This window comes from Salmo salar, chromosome 04 (genome assembly GCF_965601325.2).
Source record: "Salmo salar chromosome 04, fSalSal1, whole genome shotgun sequence".
In the NCBI taxonomy this organism is placed as follows: domain Eukaryota; kingdom Metazoa; phylum Chordata; class Actinopteri; order Salmoniformes; family Salmonidae; genus Salmo; species Salmo salar.
The window spans coordinates 70846546-70861020 of NC_138294.1; the positions used below are offsets into that span (position 1 = coordinate 70846546).

A 14475-nucleotide genomic window follows, 5' to 3' on the forward strand; every position below is an offset into this window, starting at 1 on the left:
GAAATGCTTACTTACAAGCCCTTAACCAACAGTGCAGTTCAAGAAGAAGAAAAAAATGTACCAAGTAGGCTAAAATAAAAAAGTAATAATAAAAAGTAACACAATAACAATAACGAGGCTATACAGGGGGCACGGGTACCGAGTCAGTGTGCATTTGTACAGGCTAGTTGAGGCAAGGTGGGGGGGGGTCAATGTAAATTGTCCAGTGGTGATTTTTATTAATTGTTCAGCAGTCTAATGGCTTGGGGGTAGAAGCTGTTGAGGAGCCTTTCGGTCCTAGACTTGGCGCTCCGGTACCGCTTGCCGTGCGGTAGCAGAGAAAACAGTCTATAACTTGGGTGAGTGGAGTCTGACAATTTTATGGGTTTTCCTCTGACACCGCCTATTATATAGGTCCTGGATGGCAGGAAGCTTTGCCCCAGTGATGTACTGGGCTGTTCGCACAACCCTCTGTAGCGCCTTATGGTCAGATGCAGAGCAGTTGCCATACAAGGCGGTGATGCAACTGGTCAGGATGCTCTCGATGGTGCAGCTGTAGAACCTTTTGAGGATCTGGGGGCCCATGCCAAATCTTTTCAGTCTCCTGAGGAGGAAAAGGTATTGTCGTGCCCTCTTCACGACTGTCTTGGTATGTTTGGACCATGATAGTTCGTTGGTGATGTGGACACCAAGGAACTTGAAAGTCTCGACCCGCTCCACTACAGCCCCGTTGATGTAAATGTGGGCCTGTTCGGCCGCCTTTTCCTGTAGTCCACCATCAACTCCTTTGTCTTGCTCACATTGAGGGAGAGGTTGTTGTCCTGGCACCACACTGCCAGTTCTCTGACCTCCCTATAGGCCCTCTCATCGTTGTCGGTAATCAGGCCTACCACTGTTGTGTCGTCAGCAAACTTAATTATGGTGTTGGAGTCGTGTTTGGCCACACAGTCGTGGGTGAACAGGGAATAAAGGAGGGGACTAAGTACACATACTGAACATGTAATATTTGTAGCCTATTGCCACTGTAAAATTGGAATAATATATCATTATGAATAATGAATAGCGCAGACCTAGACCAATAGCCTGGCTCTTTTTTTTCAAAGGTGTGTCATCATTGTGAAGTTATGCAATGTATCCATCCTCATGCTAGGATGTCTGCTACAATGTTTCCAATGAATGTAGCCCATCACTTGCTTGTCTCACCGTCAATATGTAATTTTTAATTTGCGCCGACAGGGGGCCGGCAGACTCCGCGGTTTGAGTAGATGGAGATGCGCAGGGCCGGGGTTTGTGTGGTGGGAGACCAGTGGAGGTGATGGGAGGGGGGCTACGAGGAGGCAGATGAGGCAGGGGTGGGGGGGTGGTGGTGGTGGGGTTGGGGGTGGGAGGGGTCTTACATGGTACACGTCACTGCTTGTGCAGGGGAGTATAGGCTGTGTTGTCAGCCTAGTGTCAGTCTGATGAAGATTGGCATTCAGGTAAGCTGTCATTCATTTTCAATGTCAGAGCATGGAGCCGGCTAACACTCCAGCGTCATTACAAAAGGCAGCACATTATTCATACAGACAGGGCCATGCTAGGGAAAGAGAGAGAGAGCGCGAGAGAGAGAGCGAGAGGGAGGAAGTGAGTGAGTGAGAGAGAGAGAGCGCGAGGGGAAGAGAACAAGATAGACAGGGAGAGAGGGGAGGAGGGAGAGAGTGCATGTGCGAAAGGGAGGGAAGAGGAGAGGAAATAGAGAACAGAGAAGGGTGATACATTTTTGTACTGGATGGAAAGACGAGGATTTGTGCTTGATGCAGCGTTTGGATGAATAAAATGGCCTATGTATGTTTCAGATAATGGCATTAGGCGTTTTCGTTTTGCGTGGACACTTTAGTTTTCAAGGGATATGGAGAAGAGAGAATTATCGAAGACTGTACTAGACATTTTTAGACACTGCACCTGAACGTGCTTTCCGACAATGGATTCATGCTCATTGAATAATTATTTCTTAATTAATTAATATGCATGTATATATTTAGTTGTTTTATTAATTGTATTTGCAAATATGTTTTGACTGGCATAGCCTGTATGATAGACCTATTTCATGGATATGGATTTTATTCATATTCACATCGAGTCGTCTATAATTTTCATAGATTTTTAGCTGGACGATTGTCTTTAAACTTCATTGTATTCGATCGGATCATTTTCATAAGCTTATTGTTATTGATGGGCTATAGGTGGAAGAAATATCACCTCTTCTATAAGGAAAAAAACACGTTTTGCTGTCAGACCTGGCTGGTAAAATAACTAATAGTATAGGACTAACTTTAGGCTACAAAGAGTCCCGTTTGGCATCAATAAGCTATCCCAAATCCACTGTAAATAACTGCTAATGTATGTAATATAAGTATAAGAGGATGAAAGTCAACAAAATTGTTTATAATTGACAAATGGGCTACATTAATAATCTATTCACGTATAGGCAATTGAGGCGCATTATTTTTGCGTTTATGGCACATAGGTTATGCGTTATGCTAGACATTGTAGCCTAATCATTGCCAATTTGTCTAAACTACAAATGGTACGCTGGTTATGGCTTGTCAGTCAAATCTTGCAATAGCCTGAGCATGGCAAAGAGTTTTAAAGATTTTATTGTAGCGCTATGTGGTTTGGATTAGATCATTTGAAGTCTTGGCACTTGGCGCTCCAACAAAGCAATCCAACCCACTGACCTATTTGTATGCATTATAGTCAGTGTTTTAGTTTGAATTAATCTGAAATAGCATCTTGTAAAATATTGTTATAGTTATTTAATTGCCCTAGTCAACAAGTCGGATGACTTTAATCCATGTATCAAAATAAATTCAGTTTGGTACTTTATTAGCTACTGTATTTCTATCTTTCTACCTTCATAAGTGAATGGCTTGTGGCTGTCGTCAACTCAGTGACTACAATGTTTGCTTTTCATTGCTGAGGCATACCCTGCAAGACCTCTCCAGTCTGAACATTAGCCCTCTTTGTGTGGCACGACTCAATGCCTAGTCGCTATATATACTTTCTATTTTGGATTACTTGTTTATTCCAGGACTGGGCTTTTAGTGGGCTGGGCATTTTACATTATGTGACTCTCAAAATGTCACATAATTTGGAGTTGACTCCAGTCATGTATTCACAATTTATTGCCATGTATAGATTATAAAGAATTAAGCTATTTTGTCTATCTCCCTCTAAGCTTCAAAGTTGTTGAACATTGTAGTGAGTTCTGATTCACAATTCATGCATTCAATATGTGCCCATTTGCAATGTTTGGTCTTCTATTATGGTTTTATTTAGTCGAAGTAGTTGAGGTATTATTGGGTATTACCCTGCATCTGATATTAACTCACTTTTGTTAATTTATATTTAAACTAAACTGATATATACATACAAGGTATTACCACAAAAATGATTATATAAACTCCATTTGAAGGAGTATTCCATACAACCTCTCAAGTTCTGATTAAAGTTATATTCAGAGAGCATAATTCAAAGCAGTTTATATTTAGAGCAAAATCAGAAGTTGCATCTTATTTGGAAATTGGAAAATAAGCCATGTACATGCCAAGTAATTGTAAACATGAAATGTGTAAAACTACTGTAAAGAAACATATAATATGTTAAACATGTTATATTGAAAGCTAATCTTTAGGCCTCACTCAACTAAAGGGCCCTGTTCAATCAACTTTCAAGAAGGCTGAAAGTCCTTGTGGTATAGGGTTGAACATGATGCAGGGTCAGTGTTGTGCACAGTGACCCTTATCCCTTTATAAATACAAAATCTGATGTCTTTGCATGTTGTACTCACATTACCAAGCAAGAAATGGTAATAAAACTGCTGCGGCAATGTATTCACAAGTCACATAACAAAAGCTAGTGACTCAGGCATTTAGTCCCCTAGGTATCTACCACATATGGGACAGTCGTAAACACTTCAATGGACCAGATTTGTTTGAACTTTGACTATGAACATAAACAATGCATTTTCTTAATTTGTCTTTATTTGTGTTGACAGAAGAATATGAGTCAAAGAATGAATGTAACTTGAGTGTCTGTTAAATAAATATCAGACTCATGATCCAAGCAAATAATTCAAAAGTTAGTTGTGGAAAATAAGAGAGTCAAATAACACACACACACACACACACACACACACACACACACCACACACACACACACACACACACACACACACACACACACACACACACACACACACACACTATAATCTCCATTTTGTCACAAACCACTCATCCTTAGTGCTTGTGCCATTTTGTTGTGTACCCCACACAATTCCAAATGTTGGTAGATCGGGGTATTGACAATTTAGATGCTCCAAAACCCTGCTGGGATCCTAATTGCTGATTTGTGTCATGGGACAAGCAGCCCAGGGGCAAAACTGCAGATACAAAACACCCAGACATTATTTGCATATTCCCATTCTCCAGTTTATGGGTCAATTACATTATTACTGTGCTCTCCTGCAGCTTTTTGGGGATAATCACTAATAAAGTAATTCAGTCGCACAAATGAAGGAAATAAGCAGAGCGAGAAAAGCATATGTTATAAACCAATTTGTGCATTTATGTGTGGCCATAAAGCGATTGAGAAAATTTAAGTGATGTGCAAATGCCTGCTATTTCCTTGCCTTAGCCCCTAATACCACCTCCTTCACTGTGCCAAAGTAACAAATACATCATTTTCTCTGAGAAAACCATCAAGGTTTTTCAGGTCTCATTCTAACTAATAACCCCATTTCATAATCTTCGTCTTAGCAGTCAGATGGAGCGGGAGAGAGCGCGAGAGAGAGAAGGGGAGAGAGAGAGTTGTTTTGTTTGAAATCATTCATGAGGCCTTAGTCTGCTGGGTGCATCGCGTTGGAGTGCACCAAGGTCTTGTTCTATCCCCGGGAACATTTGGGCCTTTTTCTCTGCTGTACAGGCCTCCATAGTGCAGCACACCAGCAGACCTCGAGATGATTGGGATGCATGTTGTGGCCCCTACATCAGGGTCCCTCACCTGCCAGGCCCACTAAGCTTGCTTGATCCCTATTGCTCTCTTGAGGAGGGACGAGGCCTGCTTTAACCGTCGGAGGGCTCAGTATAAGGACGACCCCGGATGCTTTTATACTTTATCCCTCGCCCCATTATCCCACTACTGCTGCGTTGGCATCGCTCTAACTCTAAGTCCGTCACCGGGGAGCGACATGGAGAGGAAACAAATTTGCTTGATTTATGCTCTGGAGGAGCAGTGGATGTATTTAACGATCTGCCATGTTGTTTGTGTCATGTGCAATTGGCTGATCCTTCGCTGCTGCTTGCTCAGTCTGCAGAAGGACTGAAAATAGATAGGGTCATGAAAATGCATTAGAACTCTCAGATGTTTTCCAAAGCCACTACATTTGAATAGCAACCAGCAGATGTGAATGGATTTAGTTCCTATTACTTTAACAATATGCTTTCCAAAATCATCAGATCACCAAGTATACTAGGCAAGATCTTTATGGTTCTGTAGAGGTTGTCCAGACAACCCTCATGGTTGGAGATCTGGATATGAGTCTATAACTATAAAACATCACAGTATGTCGTAGCATTGAATAAAAGATTTAGTCATTTGCTAATGATTTTAGCTTCAGCACTTTGATCGTATTGCCCTTTTTTAGAATGAGGAAATGAAGTAACAGCAGGGAGACATTCCTGAAACTAAGCAAAACTCACTAAACAGAATGCTGATGTTTTTAATTATGTTTAGTTGAAGTGGATGTAATTATAGTGTGATAGATCATAGTCAAGCTGTGAATACAGTTATTTATTGACAATAATGACAATAATGTTTATTGAAAGTACATTTAAACTTCTTTACAATATGATGGTGATGATGATGACGATGATGACGATTATTATTCACACCAAAATCAAGTTGTTTTTTTTACTGTAAAAATGATTATTCAAGGATCAAAAGCTAAATCAAATTAGCAGCAGCTTATTATTAATTCTGCATTTAAAGACCTTTAACAAGACTGCAAACCTCTTTGTGCTTTTGCTTTTTATCTCTGGTGGAATGCAGATAATCCTAATAAATTAATACAGCCTCACAGAGAGAAATATGAAGCCTGCCAGTAAATCCTGAATTTATTATATTCAAGAGCCCTGGTAACAGCTGAGCTGGGTGAGGTTAGAAATATTTGATTTTGATTCAACAGCAGATCAAAGCAGAGAAAATCACACCAACCGCTATGGATGCCGCATATTTGTGAGCTCCCTTCTCCAAAAATACATACATGTATGGGCAGCAATATGGTAACCCTACAGTTGGTTAAAAAACATACACCCTTAGTGGGAGACTCTTGGAACGTAGGTTAAAACTACAGCTAGAGCTACCATTCATATTCCCACAATTAGTTTTGAGGTGTGAAATGTCATTCTCGAGTTTCCTAGACATTTTGTCTGGCTGTGTTACAAAGCATTGGCCGAGACACAGAGGGCGTGGAGAGAGTACTACTCCTTGGTGGTAACCAAGACAGTTGTCTTGATGGAATCTGGTTGGCCATTTCCTTATGTTGATGATTGGCACTAGACAGTAGTAGACTGTACTTAGAAAAACAGTACACATGTCCATTGAATGGATGCAATCTCCTAAGTGCCATTTTGTCCTAAGAAGTGCCATCTCTCACAATTTGCTGGAATGACATCACTCAGCCCTTTCTGCCTAACTGTATACTTCCTGTGTATTTCTCAGTGTATTGTATTACAGGACATCACTGGTTTGGAGGACAATATTTTCCCTCTGTACTCTCACCTCCTGGCTTTTTAACATTAGTCTATAATCGAGTTTCCGTCCCTGCAAATCCATCTGTACACCTTGTTTTTGTTCTCCCTATGATGTCCATAGAGGTTTATTATCAAAAGCCAGTTGCAACGTCTGACATAGGAAATCAAGGACATTTTTCTGATGGGCTTTGTTATAGCAGAAGCAGTGCGTCAAAGGACTGAAAGCATCGCTTAAGCGGCAATGACAGAATAATCTATTGTATTGCGTTTTAGTGGAAATTTCACTTATTAACTACAAATTACTTCCTCAATGTGGTCCAATTCCTTGTAAAAAGCACCATGATTTTATGCTGACATTGACTATTGGGAGTGCATTTTATTTCTCCCTGGTAATGTTATGTCTTATGTTTACTAGACTTTGACTCTCCAAAATACTTTAAGGAGTACCGTTTTATCTCCGCAATATAGTGCATTAACGCATTTTGGCTGTAGGGAGACTGTAAAGCTCCCAGCTTCTCTCGGCTTTGACATATTAGATGATTTAGGGGTTCTAGGCAATGTAGGTCTTTGAAAAACATAGGTCCCTCTAAAGCTAACTCTTCTAGGCTTGAGTCAATGGTTCCATAGTTTTGTGCATTGTTCATGTTGAACTCGGTGATATTCAGTCTATTTTGGGGATGGAAGAGAGGACATTTTTACATTCAGCTTGTCCACATGTTAAGATGTACTTGATAGTTGATACTGTACTTATTTCACGTTGTCCAAACTTTAAGAATCTGAAATGTACTTTTGTTCAAAGTAAAGTTTGTGGACGTTTTCCCATTCTGTTCCCTAATCCTAAAATAGAGAAGTTAATTAAGAAAATAATCTCCTTCCAAATTGATGAGCCTCAGATAACTGTGGGCGATTCATACACATGCTTCCTCAAGTTACTTTAATGGTCTTTGACAACTTTTATTGAAACCAAAATTGAGAAAACGTCCACTTGCAAAGTGCACAGTACACCAAGAAGGCCGTATCTGCCATATTCAGATAATTCAATCATTGCTTTCCCCTCTCTTGTTCTCACCCCATTAGTTTCAGAAAATTATGACTCTGGCACTCAGTGAGGGTGTGTGAGAAAACAATAAGTGAGTAAGAAAAACACTGACGTTATGTTAAAGCTACAGGATTGCGTTGAGAATCAGTCCCTTCGCACTTCGCTTTTAGTCAGTGAGACTGGATTCTTTTGCTGTTTTCCTCGTTAAAGTTTTTAGATTTTGTTTGGAATTTCAACAGCTGCTTCCCTTGCTCAGTCACAGAGTATGCTTGCACAATTCCTCTGCACGTTCTAGTTCTTGTATAGAGAAGCGAAGTAGACTTGTTGTGACATCACTCACAGTTAATGTGAGAATGTAAAGTTGTGGCCGGTTGCCCTGCAGGATAGGTTAGAAATGTCTGAATAGCTCACTGCTCTTTCAGTTCCTTTGCAAGCAGATCATGTTTAGCCCTAGCCTGTGTTACTTTAGCCTCCCTACAAGAGAGCATGCTCCTGTATTGCTGGAGGGCTAGAGCCCAAGGGGGCCAGGGGTGGTTTGTGAGCAAGGACAAGGTTTCTTAGAAATAGTATAGAGTAGGCCCGAGACACTGATCTAAGGTCCGTTTTGCATTCCTAATCTCTAATGATTAAGGTTTTGGGTAGGGTAAACTGATCTGAGATCTGTGCAATCTAAGGATGACTTTTAAACGCTACAGGTTTTCACTCCTCAACAGGAAATGCTCAGTGACATGTTTATGGAGATCCCGTTGAATTTTGTATCCAGGAATTTCATTCAGCCTTGAAAAAAGGGAGTTAATATGAAATCTAAACCTTAAATACAGTGAAATGTATATGAAACGACTGTGTATGAATGTGGGTACTCTTATGCCTTGATTCTTAATGGCACACACACACACCACGTGAATGAAAGCTGTGTGTTTGTAAGACTTTTTAGGCTAATGCCAGTTCTGATTTAAGAAGTGGTTGCATTTTTATGACTCAACATGCATCTTACTTCCCACTGGCTGTTCCAAACCACACGCCAATCCTTATTTTATGTTCTTTCACATTTGTTACGTTTTATTGGACCCAAGGCATCAAGTTGTTGCCTTTCAAGTCAGAATGTAAACAAGAAGATGGCAGATGTATAAAGTGGATGCAGAGGCTCTGGGAAATATTATCATAACAGACACAAACTCTAAAGGAATCTTCACACAGAACAGTTGGCGACACAAGAATGGTAGTAGTTTTATTGTCCATGTTAGAGTTCCCCTGTCTTCCTTATACCCATTGTACCAAGAGATTGAGAGAACACCTATTTATTCTACTCAGACTATGTGTCTTAAAACAATGGCCCTAGTTCCTATTTTCCTATTATGCAACTATCAACATACAATAGAATTAACACTTTCCATATTGTAAAACATTTAGACATTTACCATTGTCTTTAAATTACGTGACTAACCTCATCTTATCAGGGTTGCTTTATAGCAGTAAATAAAGAAAATATGAATTGTAATAAAATGTCTAATTGTATTGTCGTACAGACATTTTATAGATGTTAATTCAAGCTTGGCAGTACATTATGTAGAGTAGTATGTAGAGACAGTACTCATTTTCAACCTAGTCTATCACAGAGCTTTTCTCCACTACAAAGACTTTTGTGACTTCTGTCCATAATTGGTTACCACTCTTTTATCTTATTATCTGTGTGCGCATCATTATTGCAGTCATCACATTAGATTATTTCATGCATAATAAACAGATTCAAACTGTGTGCCGGGTAATTAGTATGTTAGGATATGTGCCGCGATATGAGCTTTGCTTTTCTAATGATCCTATTGTTCCTTCTGTCTATGAAAAGTGTGAGTTACTGATACAAATTTGGCACGGTTGAATAAGCAATGTATTTCATCATACCATTTTATTTCTCTATACTTTGCTCTTCTTGGAAGCTCCAGCAAATAGAAAAAGATACTAAAGAAATATTACAGAGAGCGATAGGCATGATTTGATTCTGGTTTCTGGTAGATAGATATTAGTCGATTTAAATCACAGATGTGCTAGAGTCCATTCACAAAGTAAGAGTCCTTTGACATTTTATGTGTTGATAGCTCCACTCAGGTCTGTGGAATTTGCAATGCATTGAACTGCATGGTTTTGATACAGGTTTGGAACTTCTTGGCAAGTTAAGGCCAAGTGCCTTAACACTAAGCTGACTTTTAGAATGATCACTTTTGGCTGTTTGTTGGCAGACATGTTAAGGTTTTTAGGAAGAGAAGAGTACAGTTCTCTGTAGAGGTCTAACAGACAAAAAGATGTGGGGATTTTGGGCCCGCTGATAACAAATCAAATCAAACTGTATTTGTCACATGCGCTGAATACAACAGGTGTAGACCTTACCGTGAAATGCTTACTTACAAGCCCTTAACCAACAGTGCAGTTCAAGAAGTGTTAAGAAAATATTTACCAAATAAACTAAAGTAAAAAATAATAAAAAGTAACACAATAAAATACAGTAACGAGGCTATATACTGGGGGTACCGGTACCGAGTCAGTGTGCGGGGGTACAGGTTAGTTGAGGTAATTTGTACATCAGCTTTTGTCAACAGAATTTAAGCTAATGTTTTAAATTTTCTGCACTCTGCACTGTACTCATCTTGTCATGAATGACTGAATGAATAATCTATAGGAATGAACAGAGTCCAGAAAATAGGGATTTTAAATCCTCTTTTCCCCCTAATTTTGTGGTAAATATTTTCTTTTTTCCCATGGTTGGGGTCAATTCAAATTGAAGGGAGTAAACTGAAAATAGTTTAATTCCAAAACGCTATCTATTTTCAGAAATGTTGGTAAATTAGCTATTATTGTTTAAAGAAATTCTTAAAGAGATTTGTGTGACTTTTCACTGTCTAATCATGGCATGGGGTTGTTCAAGGACAGACATGTATTTGTTTAAAATCTATCTCTTGATGGTTTCATTTCAGAGAGACAAATAATTTTACTAAATGTTATATCCTCCTCACTGTCAGAGAAATAAGTAGTCCTGCTTGGTTTTAGCCGCTGCTCTCATCCAGAATGACTTACAGTGAGTGCATTCATCTTAAGATAGCTAGGTGAGACAACCACATATCACAGTCAAATATACAGGATGCGAACATTCCATTCCAGCTAAACAACAGATATATAGCATTTATCGGAAAAACACATTTTAATACACATCTAAAATATTTTAATTAAACGTCTGAGAACAGTCATATTTTACACACATACAGTACAGTATGAAGGTATCCATAAGCAATCATTTCTGATAAAAAAAACTGAAATGTAAAAAATTGGTGGATATAGCATTTTGGATATAAACTCTTCTTCCATTCTAAAAAAGGGCATTTTTTTCAATGACTTCTGAATAAATGAAAATTAAAAGCTATTTATTTTTAAAGCTTTTCAATTTCTAAATGTTTTATTCAAATCACTTCCAGAACTGACTGCCTTAAATTCGAATTGACCCCAACCCTGATTTTCCCCAAGCATAACACACAAAACACTGATAACCAGCCTATGACCATGGAGGTTTTCGCCAGATGCTTTGATGAGCAACTACATGCCTTTTCAATGGCCATAAACGACCACATATACTGTTTATATCCATTTATAAAACCCCACTGCAAATTATTTATAACCTCCCTGCAACCTGCTCCACCACTAACTCATAGTAACAATAGACTTGTCTAGTTTCATCATATTTCATTGGGTGGTTTGGACGGGCCTTTCATGGCATCATCTGGACACCGAGAACCAAATTTACAAGAGACTAGTCATGTCAGAACGTTAACAGGTTAATGCCTGTGGATGATCCAGCGAGCTTACCAGAGTCATAACCACATAACCGCCTGTCTCCGCCACCATACCATTCTAAAGACAGTGACTATTGACCAACCAACCAACCTGCTTCCCCAAGGTCAGAGTTGAAACAGGACACCTATAACGAGCCACAGTGGGTTCACAAAAGGCGCAGCACCGTACACCGGAGAACACCAGACTATGTCACCTAATAGTGAACCCCTGTCCTCCGTCTTCCACTTGACTTCAGTCCTCCCCTCCCCCGCCACTTACTTTAAATATCTAATTTTATAATGGTGTCCCTCAAAAGGTTGATGACAGCTCTGTGCTAAAAGTGAAATGTAAACAGCTGCTGTGTAGCGTAGAGCGACCGGTGTGGGGCTGAACACGGCAGCCAGTGGGTCTGTGGTTCGCTGTCATGTCGGCAGTAGAATGACAAGGCCTAAGGTGAGGTGAGAAGCCTTTCCACACCGCCAGAAGTTCTGGCAGTTCTGTTCGGTGTCTGCCCGGTCAAACTCCCCTGTGGCAAATACATGGCACACTCCCCAGGTTGGCTCGGGCCAGTTATGGGTAAATGGACATTGTAGCCCCTGAGTGCTGATCTGGGGTCAGGTGTGTTTGTTTAATCTTAATGAGTAAGGTTAGGGATCGGGAAGGGAAAGCTGATCCGAGACCAGGGCTGTGGAACCGTCTGTCAGTGCAGAGTTTTCTGGAGGTGAGATGTCCCCAGTAAAGAGCAGGATGGTGTAGGATCACTTGCACCTTCGTCTTGATTCCAGTGTGTGTGTGTGTGTGTGTGTGTGTGTGTGTGTGTGTGTGTGTGTGTGTGTGTGTGTGTGTGTGTGTGTGTGTGTGTGTGTGTGTGTGTGTGTGTGTGTGTGTAACAGCCATTTAACAGGCTGGCTGTTGTCCCTGGTTTCCTGCTGTGGTGGTATTTATAAACGGTTGAAGACATTTAATACAGATTGCCGCACACCTCTCAGCTTTCCCTGTTCTCTTAAATACATTTTGTACTCAGAAACATACAGACAAGCACATACATGATACATCTATCCAGAGTTTGAAATTAGCTGGTGCACACTGGTACTGATTACCTGCACCCCAAAAGTTCTAATTCTTGAGTACCAGCACATCTTATAGAATATTGCTTCTAAAATATTGACCCTTGTACAGCTAAATTAAAACAGTATAAAACATTTATGAACTATGTGCTTCAGAAAGGGTTAACCTTTTCCTTCCTACTTAGAGAAAGAGAGAGGAGTCTCGAAAAAAACAGGCTAAAGGTCAGCTAGCCAGGCTGACTTCAGACACAGACGGAGAATTCCACACTGTCTTGACTTTTCAGACCCTTGCCCTTCTTCTGCCAAGTTCATTGTGTTCCCTCTTCCCTCCACCCGCTCTCCCTTCTGCTAGACAGAGAGACAACAAATTCACTTCTGGGAGACGTTGTGGACCCATTGGAGGCCCAATGGAGTAATATAAAACAGGCATGTCTGTATCTGACCCTCCAAAAATAGGGAAGACACCACCAGGGGAAGATAGTTTTATTGTCCCCCAGCGTGCATTAGATCAGCCAGCCTAGCATTCGCTAGTGGAGGTTCCATCCACCCTCCACTGAATTCATCCCCAAGCCTGAGGAATCTGCTGAAAATTCAGTGTCTCAGTCTTTTCCCCTCCATTACCCCTCTTCCCTCCTTCCTTCCTTCCCCTAGCTCCACCCCCCCCCCCCCCCCCAATAGTCTGTGGACAGGAAGCTAGGCCCTAGCTTTCTGGGAAGGGGGAAGTGTTGGTTCACCTGGGTTGTGCTGGGATGACACAGGTTGGAGCTGGGTTTGGGGCTAGGACTAGGGATGAGGCTATTGGGGTGGGACTAAGGGGCAGGGGATAGGGATATGGCTCATGGGGCTGAGAGCTACTTCTATAGAGCTGAGGCTGAAGCTACTTCTACAGAGCTGGGGCTGGAGGTACTTCTATAGAGCTGAGGCTGGAGCTACTTATATAGAGCTGGGGATGGAGCTACTTCTATAGAGCTGGAGCTGGAGCTACTTCTATAGAGCTGGAGCTGGAGCTACTTCTATAGAGCTGAGGCTGGAGCTACTTCTATAGAGCTGAGGCTGGAGCTACTTCTATAGGCTAGGGCTGGAGCTACTTCTATAGAGCTGAGGCTGGAGCTACTATAGAGCTGAGGCTGGAGCTACTTCTATATAGCTGAGACTGGAGCTACATCTATAGAGCTGAGGCTGGAGCTACTTATATAAAGCTGGGACTGGAGCTACTTCTATAGAGCTGGAGCTACTTCTATGGAGCTGGAGCTACTTCTATAGAGCTGGAAATACTTCTATAGAGCTAGAGCTGGAGCTACGTCCATAGAGCTGAGGCTGGAGCTACTTCTGTAGAGCTGAGGCTGGAGCTACTTCTATAGAGGTGAAGCTGGAGCTACTTCTATAGAGCTAGGGCTGGAGCTACTTCTATAGAGCTTATGCTGGAGCTACTATAGAGCTGAGGCTGGAGCTACTTCTAAATAGCTGAGGCTGGAGCTACGTCTATAGAGCTGAGGCTGGAGCTACTTCTATAGAGCTGGGGCTGGAGCTACCTCTATAGAGCTGGAGCTACTTCTATAGAGCTGAAGCTGGAGCTATGTCTATAGAGCTGAGGCTGGAGCTACTTCTATAGAGCTGAGGCTGGAGCTACTTCTATAGAGCTGAGGTTGGAGCTACTTCTATAGAGCTGAAGCTGGAGTTACTTCTATAGAGCTGGGGCTGGAGCTACTTCTATAGAGCTGAAGCTGGAGCTACTTAATAGAGCTGGAGCTACTTCTATAGATCTAGAGCTGGAGCTACTTCT

At 41.1% G+C, this 14475-nt stretch overlaps 1 protein-coding gene across 2 annotated transcripts in view; it reads left to right on the plus strand.

Annotated features, from left to right (window-relative positions):
• Positions 1-1373: 1373 nt before the first annotated feature.
• pknox2 (pbx/knotted 1 homeobox 2) overlaps positions 1374-14475 on the plus strand; it is a 119801-nt gene continuing 106699 nt past the window's right edge. For both annotated transcript variants that reach the window (XM_014197623.3, XM_082974684.1), the window contains exon 1: positions 1374-1457. The gene's annotated coding sequence lies outside the window, so the exon portion shown is untranslated. The remainder of the gene's footprint in view (positions 1458-14475) is intronic.